General features: G+C 41.8%; 1 long non-coding RNA gene across 1 annotated transcript in view; it reads right to left on the bottom strand.

Annotated features, from left to right (window-relative positions):
* Positions 1 to 664: 664 nt before the first annotated feature.
* The window catches only part of LOC124230226 (uncharacterized), a 92,293-nt gene continuing 75,430 nt past the window's right edge, over positions 665 to 17,527 (bottom strand). Inside the window, exon 5 of the long non-coding RNA XR_006886113.1 lies at positions 665 to 1,030. This is a non-coding gene — a long non-coding RNA (uncharacterized LOC124230226). The remainder of the gene's footprint in view (positions 1,031 to 17,527) is intronic.

The following is a 17,527-nucleotide window of genomic DNA, read 5'->3' as shown; positions in this document are numbered from 1 at the left end:
TGGAGAGTGTGTGTGTGTTTGTGTCTGTGTGTGTGTGTGCAGGTGTGCGTGCGCTTGTGGTTGGGGGGAGAAGGAGGAAGACAAGACAGCTCTCAGACAAATAATACAATGGTTATCTCTAGCATATTGGCCTGGGGAATAGGGCAAGGATGCAGCCAAAGAGAGAGAGGAAAACATGGGTGATGACGGTAGTGAAACAAGAGGCTTAACTGACGTAAGGAGGTGAGAAGGGAAGAGAGGAGAACTGGAACCAAGTTTGATGGCTCAGCTCCTTGAAAACAAGGAGAGTCAAAGAAGGTTCTGACGTTCCCTGTCAGCAAAGGAAGAGATTGAGAAAGAACAGGATGCTGCCATGGTCTGCCCAGGGACGATGACCTTGTTCCACACCACCGCCCCAGCCTTCTCACGCCTGAACAAGGCTCTTACGTCAGACTGTTCTCCAGTTACTGCACTCAGGGAACACGTATTTAGCACTCACCAAGTGGCTGGCGCTGAGGGGCGAAGGGATGAGGGCTAGAGAGCAGCACTAAGGAACAAGGAACTAAGAACGCATGATTTCTTCAGCCTGGATTGCTCTTCGCCTTCCTGGCAGCCTAGAAAGTATGTACTCGGACCTCTAGCCCATCCCAACTTGGATGGGGCATTTGCCTACCTCACTGGGCTTGTGACACCTTCCACACCCCTTTATCATGATGCTTGGGCATCATACTGCATTTCTTTCTGTGTTATCTACACACAGATAGAGATGGATAGATAGGGAGATAAAGAGATATAGACAGACACATAGATATCTACATATAGATATAGATATAGATATAAATAAAGATAGATAGATGGTAGATAGATGATAGATAGATAGATAGATAGACAGACAGATGGATATTATAGATGCAATGGCTCTTCCATTGGATTGTGAGCTTCTGGAAGGCAAGGTCAGCGTCCTATTCAGCTCTATCTAGTTGGTGTCTTCACAGAGCCTGGCACACAGTAGTTGATCAGTAATAGTTGGTCAATGAACGTCCAGGGTATTCTAGAATTCAAACAACAAAAAGTTTAAGTAATAGAAAAATAGGCAAAGGACGTAAACGCATGATTGACAAAAGAAATATAAATGGTTCTTAACCACATGGAAAGATGCTCAGCTCCAGTGATCACAGGGAGAATATAAGTCAAAGCTACACTCAGAAAACATGTTTCACCTCTCAGACTTGCAGAAGTGGGACAAGATATTGTGTCGGGAGGCTGTGGGGACACAAGCAGGCTCATACCTGCTCACAGGAATTACATGACCCAGAAGGAGGCCATGTCTCAATGTCTATCAAAATTACCAATAGGCTTACCCTTGGCCCAGCAAGCCCACTTCCAGGGCAATCTGCAGGACATCTCATAGACACACCTGCACATAGGAAACTGGAGTTTGTACAAGCACTGTTTGTAACAGCGAGAGATCCGAAGGAAGTCAAGGGCCCCTCTCTAGAGAACCGGGAAAATAAACAGTGGTGCTTGAATAAGAATGAGAAAAACCAAGACTAAATTTGTACTTGCTTAATTTGCTTAATTTAAGAAACACTGAGAGGATCCATAAGAAACTGATGGATGTGGTTACCTAGGTGGAGCAGGGAGCAGTGTGGACAGCTGGGCAGAGAGCTGGATTTCTCAGGGCAGGGCTTTCACATCATTTTGACTTTTAAATTATGTAAATGCATTGCCTAGTCAAAAAAATAATAAATTGAAAACAAAAAAGTCTATAATATTAAGTAGCATGTGGAAGATAGAGAAGGCCCACACCTCTCTTGCACGCTGCAGGAAGGCTCAAGGAAAGAAATAAAAATGACTCAACCCTCAGAATACATTAAAATTTCAAAAGAGCATTAAAATTTACCTATTGGTTAACCAATTTCCTGGAAGACTAAAGATGAGATCTGTTTTCCTTAAGACCAATAAACTGGGACAAACAAACAATACCCGTGCAAAGCCCGTAAGCCACCTGAAGGACAAGTGCCATCGCCCATTGCGGGGAATTTCACAGGTTCAGGACAGTCTAACCACCCGATTCTCTCACATTCCCTGGCCAATCCCGTTGGAATTCCATTTAGTTCCTACTTCCAGCCTCATCTAGCCATTTCAGCCTCTTTCCCAAACCCAATATCCTCACATATCTTGGACTTTTCTAGACTCCCTCCCATCCATCAAACCCTTCTAAGATCTCTAGCTCAATACACACTTCCCCTTTTTATTTAAAAATCTAGATTGGCTATCATAGGGGTGCCATGCTCTGCTCAACCCAGGACACTATAACTTATTAAACCCCATAATAATCCTATAAGATAAAGACCATCATCACCCATCTTATCAGCACTTTACCAAGAGAAAAGGAAGGCTGGAGAGGTGGAGCACTTTGTCCAGGGTTACGCAGTGCGGGGAGGTGGGGCCAGGATGGAAACCCTAGCAGTCTCACTTCAGAGCCCACTCTCACCAGTGCTGCCTCCCTAGATGCCCCCAAATACTTCATGGGTGTAGACCTCTTGTTCTACTTCTCCTCCCTCCATTCATGCATTCATTTGTCCATCAAACATCCATGGCCACCTACTGTATACCGGGCACTGTGCTAGCTGAAGGGGATACAAAGATTCAGGAGATAGTAGTCCTTAACTTTGAGAAGCTCACAGCCCACACACAGGGAAGCACACAACTCTATATATAGGGGGTTCTGTAATGTGAGCCTAGGGACGGGCCCCCCCACCCGCTTGTATATCGCTGTTTTTCCTCCTCTGCGCAGGAAGTCTTCATTTGTGGCCTTGTATCCATCACAACTGGACAATCGACTCTGTGAGGATTCTTCCAGGGAAAGTAAAGGTACTCAAACAGACTTCCATGCCAACAACTACCAGATTCGGTCTTGGGGTCTGCTCTCCAGTAGCCTACAGTTTACGAATGTTGTTTCATGTGGAAATAAGAACAAGAGGATTGTGTATTTTTGCTTCTCACCCCAAGAATCCAGGTTGAAAACAAAACAGAAAGGAGACCCAATCTGATGATACTTCTCACAGTAGAATTCGGAACAGAGCAGTAAAGTAGAGCACAGAGATCTTACCTGTCGCCCTTAAACGTCCTCTTCCTAATCACAGTCCAGAGGACTCATGTTCCCAACCCCGCTGTGCTGACTAAGCTGGGGAGGACAGCCTGCTTACAAGATTTGCAGTCTTCCCTCTGATCTACTCAGTCTCCACAGGCAGGAGTGACTGTCCCCGTTCCATCCCCAAAACAAAGCATCGAAACCAGTCACACAGACCTGGGTTCAAAGCCAGAGTCCGCCACTTACCGAGGGATCATCAGCATCAACTTCCTCATCTGGAGAATGAGAACCATAAAGAAGATTCAATAAGCTGATACGTGCAGAGGCTCTAGCCTCAGGCACGACCCAAATTCAAAGCCTTCTTGGGACACTGCCGTGAACAGTGTCCCTGCCGACTTCCCATGCACACCCACCCAGCTCAGCTCCTGAGATAATAGAAAATATCCAGAGCCCTGGCCCCCCCTGCCCCAGGGACCTGTGCTTCTTTCTGCAGCCATAAGCCTGGCCTCTAGTGCTGCAGAGGGCAGAGAAAACAGGCTGCGGGAGCTGAGAAGAGAGAAGCTCGAAGGCCACCAGGATTCTTCCGGTTACAGTCACACGGGCTGGGGTTGGGGTTACACTCCAGACTGGGGATGCAGAGACAGTGCAGGGAAACCCGGGCAAAGGGGAAGGCTGCAGGTTGGAGGCAACCCAGTGTCCCCAGAGGCAGGCCAAGTCCACAGTCAGACACCAGCAAAGCAGCAGCACCCAAAAAATAACTTCAGAAAGAATTTGCTATTTCCCCAAAAGCACCCAGGAAGTCACCTTGAGGGAAAAAAAGTCAGAGATTTATTGGACTGGCCTACTCTTTTGGATGATATAATATTGTTTTTAGTTTTAATTACATAGAGGCAAGGTCAAAGTAGGGAGTGGAAGATAGGCACCACACTCTTTCCCATGCTAGAACCTCCAAAATTCCTAAACTGGCCTGGTCTGTTAAATACCAACAAGATTGAATTGAAATCCACATGCCTACAGAGGTCAGACAGATTAGATAAATGGGCACCTGGGCCAGGTAGGGGTGTGGGGACTGGAACACAAATGCCGTGGAAGTAGGACAGCTGCCAATCAGCCTTGGCTAACTGTTGCCATAGAGAAGCAGAGTCCGTGTTGCTGGATCAATTTTTCTTTTTAATATACATTGAGAGATTTATTTTAAGGAATTGGCTCACACAACTATGGGGGCTGATAAGTCCAAAATTCATAGGGCAGGCTGGAAATTCAGGTAAGAGCTGATGTTGCTGTCTCGAGTCTGAATTCAGCAGGGCAGCAATCACTTGTTGATGTTTACCGTGTAAGCCTAGTGCTAATATTACTCAATCACCATCACACACAATGACGAGGAGAAATTTCGGCTTCCTGCGGATAGATGTGAATTTACCTTCCTCATGCATATTTCCATTACTGCTCACTCACATGGTCATATAATTAAGTATTTATGTCTTTCTTCTCCAATAGACTATAGGATGTTTGTCAAAGGGTTGCCCACAGACCAGAGACATCAAAATTTCTTGGAATGCTTATTAGAAATTCAGATTCCTGGCCACCCCTGATCTGTTGAATGAAGAAATCGGTACTTTTAACAAGCTTCCTCTTTTTTTCTTGCGTGTGCTAACGCTTCAAAACCACTGGACAGAAATTGTTTTCTTGTTTTTGTTCCTCAGTGACCAACAAAGTCCCCACACCTCATGGAGCTTAACACATGTTGTTGAACAAATTAATAAATAGTGTCACTAGTTTATCCTTGGGTTTTCTTGTGACGTCTGTAAAAATCATAATATTAAACTTGCGATCTTAATCTCTTTGTTTTAGGTGCTGACCAACTATTGTTTAATCACCTATGTATTTGTCAGTTAGTCCTACTGAACTGGAAAATTTCTTACACTTTTGTCATTCTTGTATTCCCAGAACCTAGCCCTGTCACTGGCATATGTTAGTTGCTGAGTGAATATTTATTGAATGACTAGATAAAAGCATGAATGGAGAGGTAGGTACAGTTACATGAATATAGAACCACCTGCTGCCTTATTAGGCAGTGCAAATTTTTTGCTTGCTAGCCCCTGAGTTTTTACAATTTTCTCATCCTATCTTATAGTAATTCATAATTGCTACAGCTATTGAGTGCCTCTAGAACTTAAGAGTCTGTAACATGTAATCTCTGCAGCATTAACTGTATCTCTTTTCTCTCCTTCAGAAAAAAATATATAGCATGATGCCCACAATTTAGAGTCATGCTATTTTGGGATTTTGAATTCTCTTCAATGTAAAAACAAAAGTATTTATAAGCTTCAGTGCTCAAACTATTACTATTACTGTTTTTTAATAAATTCTTTGTGATACATCATAACCAATCCAGACATAGTACTGTGTCAAGACACTCAGGTTAAGAATAACTGCTATAAATCATTTGACGTAAACCAAGTGGTAAAGATTTCTGCTTCCAGAATGACTAAAATTAGAAAGACTGACATTACCAAGTGTTGATGAAGACCTGGAGCAACCGGAACTCTTATACGTTGCTGGTATTTATCCAAGAGAAACGAAAACAATTGTTGACAAAAAGACTTATACAAGAAGGTTTATAGCAGATCTACTCATGACAGACCCAAATATCCATCAACAAGAGAAAGGATAAGAAAAGTGTGATATCTCCATACAATGGGATATTACTTAGCAATAAAAAGGAACAAATTACTAATGTATACAACAGCATGGACACATCTTGAATTAAAAAACCCAGAAACAAAAGAGTACATTCTATATTATTTCATATGTAGAAAGTTCAGGAAAGGCAGAACTAGGCTGTAATGATAAAAATCAGAAGAATGGCTGCCTCTGCAAAGGGCAGGTATTGACCAGAAAAGGACACAAAAGAACTTTCTGGGTGAGAGAAATGTTCTAAATCTTGATTTAGTGATAGTTACAGAATTGTAATCATTTGTCAAAACTCACTGAATTGTTCATTTAAGAAAATGCCTGCATTTTCCTGTATGTAAAATATATCTCATTTTAAAAACTTATGCTTCTACATTGGCCAAAAATATCAAAGCATGATCTATCTTTTATGCATTGTGGTTTCATTGTTAGGACCATTTGTCAGATCGAATGCCTTAAACCATCTATGATTCTAGTCAGAGGTGTCACCCACATCTCAACACAATGCCCTCTTGTCATTCCACTAAGGTGTTACAGAACAGTCAAACACCATTCAATGTGTAATTCATCCAAGCGCCTGGCACCATTCTGACTCTTTAAATTCATTGGTTGATTTAAACCTCACTGTTAAAAATTGCACAGTGCAAATATTTAATAGATGAGACTCAAGGCCCAGAGAGTCCTAGTTATCTGCCCAAAGTTGCACAGCTAATGAGTGATGACACCAGGACTCAAACCCAGATCCCAAGCCCAAACTCTTTCTTCTCCAAATAAACACACACACACACCTCTGCATCACAATTCATAGATCTTTCCATACTTTTATCATGAATGTGTGATAACAGTTTCTCCTGTGAGATTTTAAAATAAATAAACAAAGCCTCTATATAGGGCTCTAGAGTCCATGGAAAGTTTCAAATCATTGCCTGATTCGTCCCACCTGGCTCTCATTCTCAACTCCATGTTTACTTTGGAATCTGAGGCCTGGAACAATCTACCATGAGTAAATGAAGGAAGCCACAGAGTGTTTGCTGGCCAAAGGGCAAAGGAGGTGTTTCCTTCACTTTATTTAGACATTAAAACAAAATTCTCCATTATTCTACACACTGAATTACCATCAGTATCTTTAGAAGGGAAGCAGACACATTGAGTGTGTTCTCAGACGTAAAAACTGAAAGCAATTAGCAGAGGGAAGAGAGAGATGAGCTTTATCGTCTGTAAACACTGGCTGCTCTTTCCAGCCGGGGTCTTGAGGATATGGTTTCTTATTAAATTTTTCACTCTCATCAGTGATTTTTAACAGTAAATTTCTAAATAACCAAGTCTGAACCAAAGCCAAGTTTATTTCATTCTGATCTGTTAGAAACCACTAAGAACTCTCCCAAAAATGCCAGAAAAATTCAAGTGACTCTCACGTACACAGTGAGATTAACATCCCACAGAAATGCCTCATTAGAGTCATGTCAAAATAATTCACTTAAACCTTTTCCTGGCAAAACATAAAACTTCTATGAAATAGAATGATATTGTATAGGTACCAAGACTGAAAGAAGCTGAACAATTACTAATGTTTCTAGATGATCAACTGATTAACTGATGAAGAAAAAGGGGGGAAAAATCCATTATCACTACTGAAAAGGCAGGTTTCTGGTCCATATACTTCCAATAACACCAATGCTCTGAAAATCATTTTGCATAATCCACAGAAAGCCCTCACATATCTAGTCAACAAAATTGGGAGTTGGTTTCAAGCTCTAACCTCATTTTCCATGAAAAATACTTTGTACTTTAAAGAGCTCAGGACAATAATTTCTTTGGAGGAAATTTAAGCCTGTGGCTAGCTTGTTATTACAGATACAAACCATCTTAGGTGTCAGCTAAAGAATCTTATTCCGCTCTTTGGCTTATGGAGCAAGGAAGTAATAAAAGCATCTCCCCTGATCTTATAACCTTCTGAGTTCCAAGTAGCAGTGAATATGATTCCCAGGACTGTAAATAGTTTTATAAGTCTTGCCTTTCCCAATAGATTTCACTTTTCCATTTTCTTAGATGTTAGCAATAAAAGTACTATGTATAGGGGCTGGCGTAGTGGTGAAGTTTGTACACTCCACTTTGGCAGCCTGGGGTTCGTGGGTTCAGATCCCAGGTGCAGACCTACACACCACCCATCAAGCCATGCTGTGGCAGCATCCTGCGTACAAAATAGAGGAAGATTGGCAACAGATGTTAGCTCAATGACAATCTTCCTCACCAAAAAAACAAAAAAAGTACTATGTGTAAATGTTCTTAAGATTTGGGCAAAGCTGTCACAAGATTCAAAACACTCAGTCCTGATGGAGAGATGGCTTTTCATACGGTTAAAAGTGGTGAAGCAATTCCAGGAGTGTGCCAGAAATAAAGAGAAAAACTCAGAATAAAAGAGTTAAGGCAGAATCATGAAGAGAAAACATTAAGTTTTAAAACACATGATTTTTGTTATGCAGGCAGTTTCAAATTAAGTACTTCAAGCCAAAGCGTTTTTCCGACTTTGGTGCTCCCTCGGGAAAAATGCACGGCCGCAAAGGATAATGGGAAAAGCTGGGGGGCGTGGCTATAGAAAGTTTCAACCCCAGTTCCATTCTGCCTAGCCCAGAAACTTGGGCAAAAAAACCAAGTTGATGATGATAATAATAGCTAACAGTTACTGAAGCTTCAGCTGGGCTAGACACTCATCAAAGTATTTTGCGTGTATTAACTCACTTTGTTCTAGGAGGTAGGAGAGTGTGTAGAAGGATGGATTCTGGAGCCACACTGCTGAGTATTAAAAACTCTCTCCCATTTACTAGCTATACGATCCCCGGCAAGTCCCTCTTCTGAATAATTGTCCTACGATAACATCTACCACCTAGGTTCTTATGAGAATTAATGAGCTAATACCAAGGTTAGCACTTAGAACAGCGTTTGTCTGGCACAAAGCAGATACTCAATTAATGTTTGCTATTCATATTCCCATTTTACATTAGGGAACTGAGACATAGAAAGTCTATTTGCTAAAGATGCAGCGATTAATATCTAACTAATGAACCTCTAAACTCTGGCACATTGTAAATATTTCATACATGATAGCTATTTTTCATTCTATTAGAAACAAAGAGATCACTGTGAAAACAATACTCCTTTTGCTATTCAAAATTGTACTTTGCCTAAATCGAACACAAAGAGTTCTGAGCGTAGATTTCTAAAATAGAACATTTAAACAGCTGTCAATTACTGCCTTCTCCTTCCTCTTGCACTCCTGGTCATAAATCCAGATCACAGAAATAAATTCTGCAGATTGAATGGCGATCTCTAGACTGCGGTAACTATTATATTAAAGCACCTTTCCAATAACGAGCAGTTCATTGATCTGTAAAATGGGCAGTCCAAACTGGCCCCCACAGCAGGGCACTTTCAGGGTGAATTCTCCACTGTCCAGGCTCTGGCCTACCGGCTGGGCGTCTCAGAAGCTTAACATCAAGCAGAGAACACAGCCATCTCTCAGGGACAGACTCCTCCGAACCAAGCTCATCCCCAAGACCCATGTATGAAACCAGAATGTTGAATAATTGATTACAAGGAGATACAGCACTCTAAGTAGGCCTGGGACTAGACTAGTTAGCGACTATATTTGCTCCCTGTCGACCAATCTGCATGGGAAACCAGATTCTAATTAGAAGGCTACTTAGTAAATGTAAAACCAGAAAGAAGGCAGATTCAGCCATCTCCAGAGTAATCAGAATGGACGAGTTTGTATTGGGGCCATTTGGGGCCAGTCCTTTGCTCCGCACATAGCCCCTCCCAGGCCTAGTTTATTCTTCTTCTGAGGCTAATTAATGCCATTTCTGAAGGATCATTCTATCTTCGGCTCTGTGCATAACTTCAAGCCTGTTACACTCAAGTCTTTGGCGCCTAGAAGCCGTTCCATCTTTTCAGGTAATTTGCCTATATAATCTGATTCCTTTTATGTTCATTTCACAGTTTAGCTCTCTTAGAAGGCAATCTCCTTTCCCGGTTCAAAGCTCATAGTTAGATACATCCCTGTTTCTCCCAAATACCTACAGTAAGATAATCACCTAGTCTAGCACAAAACAAATCCTCCATAAATGAATACCCCTTTCTTAATGCCTCCCTTCCTGAAGTCAACAGCAGTTTTTCCTCCCTGTGGCAGCGTTGGGGGACCAAAAGGGTCAGTTCATTCATTCACTCATTTAGCTTCTATTTACTGGGTGTCCATTATGTGCCAAGCACTGAGCAATGCACTGTGAGTGAACAGGACGTGAAAAAGACATGGACTCTGCCTGCCACAATCTCTGAGCTCTGTGAGACACATCCTGACCATCTACTGCTATCCCACTAGAGAAGGGAAAACTGCAAACTGAGAAAAGTACCCTGAAGGAAAAGAAATACAATTCTTTGAGAAAATTAATGAGCTGTCCCAACCAGGAGGGTTCAAAAGCCTTTCCTGAAGAAATGAGATTTGAGCGGAGGTTGGGAAGAGAGTAGTAGGCATTCACTCACAGAGCAGGGAGTGGCAGAGAGGTTTGGGGAAAGGGGTTCATTTCAGATGAAGGAAATTGCATTGCAAGAGCCCTGAGGCTTTCAACAGTGAGCAGCTGGCTCATAAAATGAATCTAAAGGAGGTCAGAGATGCCAGGGGGCAATGAGCCGTTGGGCAAAGTAGTCCCAAAACAAGTGGTGTAGGTAGGAAGGAGCTGGGCCACAGGGGGCCTCGCCAGGCACAATACAGATTTAGATCTTTATCATAGGATGAAGAGTTTGACGGTGACTTGATTCTTCATCAGATTTGTACCTCTAAACATCACTCTGCTTAGAACGGAGAGTAAGTTGGAGGGGGCTCAGGGAGACCAACTCAGGGGGCTCAGGGAGGGGGCTGGGAGACCAACTTAAGAGGCCAACACAGTAGTCTAGGCAAGAGATGTTGGTTCCTTAGGCTACAGTGATTAGAGGAAATGAAGGAAAATGGAAAGGACTGAGAAACTGAGAAAATAAATGTCCTTTAACAGGCAACGAGTAAGAAAAAATTGTCCCACTCTATGGACGTACGACTCAGCAATGAGAAGGAATAAACTATACTCAATTATGGGACAGAAACCTGGGGGTGTAGCCAAGGAGAACTGACCCGGAAGGGGCGCAAAGAAACTTTTGGGGGTGAAATCTAAATTGTGTTGGTGGTCACATAGGCATACAAACTGGTCAAAATTCATCAAAATATATATTTAAATGGTTAAATTTTATTATGTGCAAAGTCTATCTCAATCAGGTTGATTTTTTTTAGAAATCAGTGTAGCTTAACAATTAAGCACAAGGATTTTGGAATCGTACAGACACGAGTTTGAATCCTAGCTCTACCACTGGAAATTGTATCACTCCAGGAAAGTTGATAAAATGGAGAAGACGGCTGTTTTGAGAATCGAGTCACCCAGTTGAGCAGAATGCCCAATACAAAAGCAAGAAGGCCTACCATTCAAATTTCATTCCTTGGCCTGGTGGGAGAACATTTCTTGACCGCTTCCCATGATTAGGCATGTGCTAGGCCCTTTACAGATGTTGTCTCATTTGATCCTAATGAAAAGTCTGAGATGGCCATCGTTCTTATAGCTTAGAAACGTAGAAATCTCCCAGGAAACAGTAACTTGGCCAAGTTCATTCACAAAGTGAACATGGAGCCCAAGGTCCCTGCAGTAGTGAGAGAATGTCATCTTAGACCCACCCTCAGAGGCCTGGGAGGAAACCTGAGAGTCCTCAAAGGGGATTTCCCAAAGGTCAGCACTTAAACGCAGGTGGTCTGAGAGATGATTCCAAATGGCACGCGATTGGGCACTTATTATTTTGTGTTTATTGTATTCAGTGTTAAGGTTACCGTCTCAGTCCATTCAGCCACCTGTAACAAAATACCACAGACTGGGTAACCTATAAACAACCAACATTTATTCCTCACAGTTCTGGAGACTGGAAGTCTGAGGTCAAGGTGCCAACATGGTCAAGTGAGGGGCCTCTTCTGGGTTGCAGACTTCTCATTGTATCTTCACATGGTGGAAGGGGACAAGAGAGCTCTCTTGGTCGTTAATCTTTTGTTTTGTTTTGTTTTAAAGATTGGCACCTGAGCTAACATCTGTTGCCAATCTTTTTGGTTTTTTCTTCTTCTTCTCCTCCCCAAAGCCCCCCAGTACATAGTTGTATATTCTAGTTGTAGGTCCTTCTGGTTGTGGCATGTGGGACACTGCCTCTGCATGGCCTGATGAGCAGTGCCATGTCCATGCCCAGGATCCGAACTAGTGAAGCCCTGGGCCATGGAAGCGGAGTGTGCCAACTTAACCACTCAGCCTCTGGGCCAGCCTGGGGCATTAATCGTATTCATGACGGCTCCACCCTTATGAACAAATCCCCTCCCAAAGACCCAGCCTCCTAATACCATCACTTTAGGCTTTAGGATTTCAACATATGAATTGTGAGGGGGGACTCAAATATTCAGACCATAGCAGTTACCTTCCATTTAAGTTAGTGATAGTGGTTTTCCGCTTATGGTGATGAATTAACTTTATTTAAGTTTTTTTTAAGTGAGTCAAATTTAAACTATGAAGGAATTTATAGCATGGCTACTACTTGGATATATCAAAATTGTGAAGAGGATTTGGAAAGGACTGAAGCTTGTAAAAGGCTGGGTCAGCCCAAGCAGAGAAGCGCCAAGGCCCCCAGATGCCAGGAAGGCAGTCCGGGGAGGCAGCAAGGATTCAGGCGGGGGCTTTGGCGACCCTAGACAGCCTGAGAAGAAATTTTATGCTCAAGTCACTGTTACTTCCCATCTGAGTGGCTTCAAGGCATCCAAGAACAAAGCCTGGGCCCTGGAGAAGGAATACAGATGGAGAAGGATCAGGGATATGGAGGGAGTGGGGTCCAAGGAGACAGCAAGAGACGTGGAGCAACTGATACAGACGGAGTGTCTCTCAATGCCAGTCTGGGCTCCAGCTATCATCTTTCCACTCCAGCTAGGACAGCTCTTTGGGGAAACCCAAAACACCTCAAAGCTTTTCTTAGAATCTCATTTTCCTCCGTGAACGAGGGAGAATCCAGATATAAAATAATTGTTTTCAGAAACAAAAGAATTAAAACAACGAATCTTCTTGTACTTTCCACTTGGCTCCATCACTATCCTAGGTGGCTTTTCGAGATGAGACAAGAGACAATAGAGCAGTTGTTCCTAGAAAAAGACAGTGTCGCTCTGCAAATTTAAATCCACTGCCTCTCACACCCGGCATTGTGTTTCCTAAGCAAAACCTTTGCAGAGCAGCTGGATGGCACACATGATATATTCTTCTTATAAGCCAGAAGTGGTTTTTTTTCCTAGTCTCATATCCAAACTAATCCTTAGGGGATTTTAAAAATGCTTGTGGAATTTATTCTGTGCCACGTTTTCTCTCCTATTTCTCTCTGTGGTCTCAGCATGTTCTAGCTTAAGATTTGCTCAAATTAACTTCTAAGTAAAGCCCCTAATTCTACTCTACTACTCTCACTACCATCACTCCCCAAACACGCACACAATTCGTGCCCAGGTTCTCAAGACAGATGTTCTGGAAAGTTCCTATATTCACTTACCAAGGGAGCAGGAGGGAGAGACGTTAGAGGTCTTTAGACCTGCAAATCATTGTGAAGGATGGAAGGGCAGGAGAGCAGGGATAAGACAGTGAGAGGTGGCCAGACGTCAGTGTCAAAGACGGCACCCAGAAGAAAGAAGCAACAAACCAACATCCTTGGGTAGAAGCTTTGGGGACATGAAGAAAAGGATTATAAACCAGGGGCCTGTCGAGTCACATGAGGTAGTTCTGGGGTACGCCTCATTCAAAATGAACACTGAATGAGGGTTTGCTGATTGAATTAAGAAATACATGAATGGTTGCCTAAGCTAGAGGGACCACAGCAGGCCCAGGGTAGAAAAGATAGGCAGCTGACCACCAAGAAGCTTATTCTTATGCTTCTCCAGCCTCAGTCAAATGTGGGTGGAAGGACAGAGGACACATCAGGTATCTCAGAGCCCCATTGTCCAGACCCATGTATTAGACCAATACGAGACATGGCATCTCTCCTTCTTTGTTTTACAATAAGATCATATAAGCTCCTTCGGCTTTCTAAGATTTCAGAAACTGAAACTCACTAAGCGGAAGAGCCATGAGAACGTGATATATGACAACTTCCATAAGAACTAGCAACAATGCCCTAAGAATCAATGTTATTATCGTGGAAGCATTCATTGTTTCCAGGAGGATTTATTGAGAGACTGCTACCCACCACGTGGTTGATGCAGGACAGGTCCCTGGTCCTGAACTGTGGGGTAGCAGACAGGGAGGATCAGGTGCAGAGCCAGGAAATCTGAACCTGAGCTCAGCCACTCACTGACTTTGGGAAAGGGCATTCCAAGCAGAGAATAACTTGTGAGCCATCCCAGGGAGAGAAGAAATAGCTTATGAGTTCAAGAAACTATAAGCAGCATGGTGTTCTGTAAAAGGGTCAGGCAGCGGTGGCAAGACTTTAGGCCGCTATGTAGCAAGTGCCCAATAAATATTTGCTGAATGAATGAATGCAAAGTAGGCAGGAACAGAGGACCTTATATTCATTCTTTCCTAAGAAACTCGGGTTTGTCTTTTTGCAACAGAGAATCACTGCCGGGAGAGGACTTCCTCAGACTCAGACTGTACCTAGATGCTATGCTGTATGGAACATTAATTTAGGAAGACAAGAAACGACACAGAAAGGCCAGTGAAGAGGCAATGGTCCTAGGGAGGGGAAAGAGCAAAGACTTGGAGAAATTAGAGCTAAAAGAGACAGCACTTGGCACGTGATTAGATGAGGACAGTGAGAAGAAGACAGTTTGAATCTGGGCTTTTAGAGTGATAAAGTGCTTGAAAGTAACACCAACTTACATAGAAAGTGCATGAAGAACAAGTGTAGGAGGGAAACTAATCATTCTGGCTTTGGACATGGTGAGTGGAACGTCCAAGTGGAAATAAACCATAGCTGACATTTACCGGGACTTTCCTGGGGGCCAAGAGCTGTCCTAAGCCCCCTACATATGTGAACGCACTTAATCCTCACCACAGCCCCCATGAGGTATGTACTATTATCAACATCATTTTTTTGGAGAAGGGAAACAAGATTCACAGAGTTTAAGTAACTTCCCTAAGTTCCCAAGCTGGTAAGTGTCAGAGTCAGACCCCAACCCAGTCCCGCACCTCTCAACCTCTGTGCAAATGGATGTGTATTTGCCATTGAGTGAGGGCCCAGAGCCCTCCTCCTATCTCTTCTTGTAGAAATAGAACTAAAAAAAATAATCACATTAAAGTGATGATTTCATTTTAATTTTTTTTAAGCACACAAAATGCAGGAATTCCAACCATCAGATCGTGAATGCCGTTATTGTTGGCGATTTAACACAGTTAAATGTCCATCTACATTTTAATATACATCTGGTCTCCAAAGCAAACAAGATATGATGTTATTTTTATATTCATTTGTCAAGTCATGCTTTTTAATATAATTTATTTAGGGTAAATTAAATAGCACATGTCATTTCCTAAATAGAGACAAGATAAAATTGGTTTTATATGTATTATAAATATTATTAGAGAACATATTAAAATATATTTCAATATAATCTTTAATCTACCTCTCAAATTGATTTTTTCACTTAAAATTACTTCCTTACTTTCTAGTTACTTTGCAAAAATAATACAATGATTTTTTTTTAATTCCTAAGAGAGTTCATGAAATTATATATTACTATGAAATGGATTTGAGTTTTAAAAGGTCAGGAACTACTGCTTGGCACCAAGGTATAATTTCTGCCTTTTCAGAATATGTTTCATAACCCAGAGACCTCCATAAACAACTACAATATGAAAAAATCTGAGATCTTCTCCATCTCAAGATTTATGGTGGAAAGATGGCTTTGACTTGGATCCTTATTGTAATTAACCATTATAGGGACCCAGCTCGTGACCCCGCGGACGTGCTCAGCTAATGAGCCACTGTGCTAGAAGCTCAGTGCTATTTTCACTTGGCTTTAATAGATCAGACATAGCCCTCTTTGAAAAGCCAGACTTAATGGAATGCGCACGTGACACATTCTCAGAAATGGAAGAAAACACTTTTACTTCCTTCCCTGGTTCCCAAAGACTCCAGAACTTACTGTAACCTCAACAGCAGCCAAAAGGAAAGTCTTTTTCTCTTGACCCTTGGCTGATCCTTTCATTCACTTCCATGAATTTTCTCCCTCTTTCTGGCTGTGGCTTAGATTTTGTTTCCCTTGAGACTCAGCCCAGCTGAATTCAGGCAGGGTAACAGCGATCCATAGATTCACTCATGGCTATCGAGCTATTGAAATGCAGCTACGTTGACCGAGAAACTAAATTTTTAACTATATCTGATTCTAATTTATTCAAACTTTAAAACTTACACCAAATTCAGTTATTGATGAATTTCTGAGTATGTTTAGAACAATTTGGGTATGTGAATCCACCTTTTCAACTGTAAATTTTCTGAACCTTAAATGCACATCAAGCACTTCCAATGAAAATTTAGTCTTCTAATGAGATGTGCTGTGTTAAATATACACCAGGTTTTGAAGACTTAATATAAAAAAGAACATAAAATGTCTCAATAATAACTTTTTATGTTGATTACATGTTGAAATGATATTTTGGCTATTGTAGGTTGAATAATATATATTATTAAAAATAATTTCACATTTCACTTTACTTTTTCAGTGTGGTGACTAGAACATTTTAAACTATCTGACTCACATTATTTCTATCAGATGGCGCTGGTCCACAGCACGAGTAATGATGTCGGAGAGAATCAGCTCCCCCCATTTGCTGGCTGTATGACCTTAAGCAAACTACTTGACCTCCTTAAGCCTCCACTTACTCATCTGTAAACTGGGGGAAATTTTACTATCTTCTGAGTGGGCCTGTAATGAATTTTACATGAGACAGTGAATAAAAAGCTTACCCCAGTGCCTGGCTCATAGTAAAATACTCTGTAAGTGTTCGCTTTTATTATTGTTGCTGTTACCATTATCCTCTATCATCCAGATGTTTAGCAAAAGAGTACATCAAAATAAATACTAGCTGCCTGTGGGTTGACTAGTGTCTTATGACCAAATAAAGTAACCTCATTTTCCAAAATAAAAATAAGAACTTGAGATCAGATATAGGAGTTTTTTGTTTGTTTGTGAATGTATTTACAAGAAAATCACATTTTTCAGTTGATGGAATGCTTTTACTTAAAACAATCAAATAACTTGAAATCCAGACTTCTCTGGAAAATCCCGGGCATGAGGTTTACTCCTAAAAAGTACTGGTGTACAATATCTCAAAGAAGCCGAACTCAGCAATTCTCCATTTAGATTCCATTTTGAAGGCGAAAGTTTCATTTATATCCACTTTTTTCGGGGGGGAGGGAGCCATGATGAAAAAGACTAAATAAATAGTCTAGTAGACATTAGGCATTTCTGCTTCTAGAAAGATGAAGTACTTTTCCCTATTTCTCATGCTAAGTACAACTAAATACTCTGGACTTTATATCTAAATCAAACACAAGACTCTGAAAGAAGGCAAGAAGAAGGCAGACCACTGGAGACCTCAGGATCCAAGGAATGACATAGTGATGGATTCTTCGGGTTTCCGTATGGCCTCATACAGCCCATACTTGGAACTGGACAAGCCG

The sequence above is a fragment of the Equus quagga genome, chromosome 19 (genome assembly GCF_021613505.1).
Source record: "Equus quagga isolate Etosha38 chromosome 19, UCLA_HA_Equagga_1.0, whole genome shotgun sequence".
Lineage (NCBI taxonomy): Eukaryota > Metazoa > Chordata > Mammalia > Perissodactyla > Equidae > Equus > Equus quagga.
This window is presented reverse-complemented; position numbering and strand designations above follow the sequence as displayed.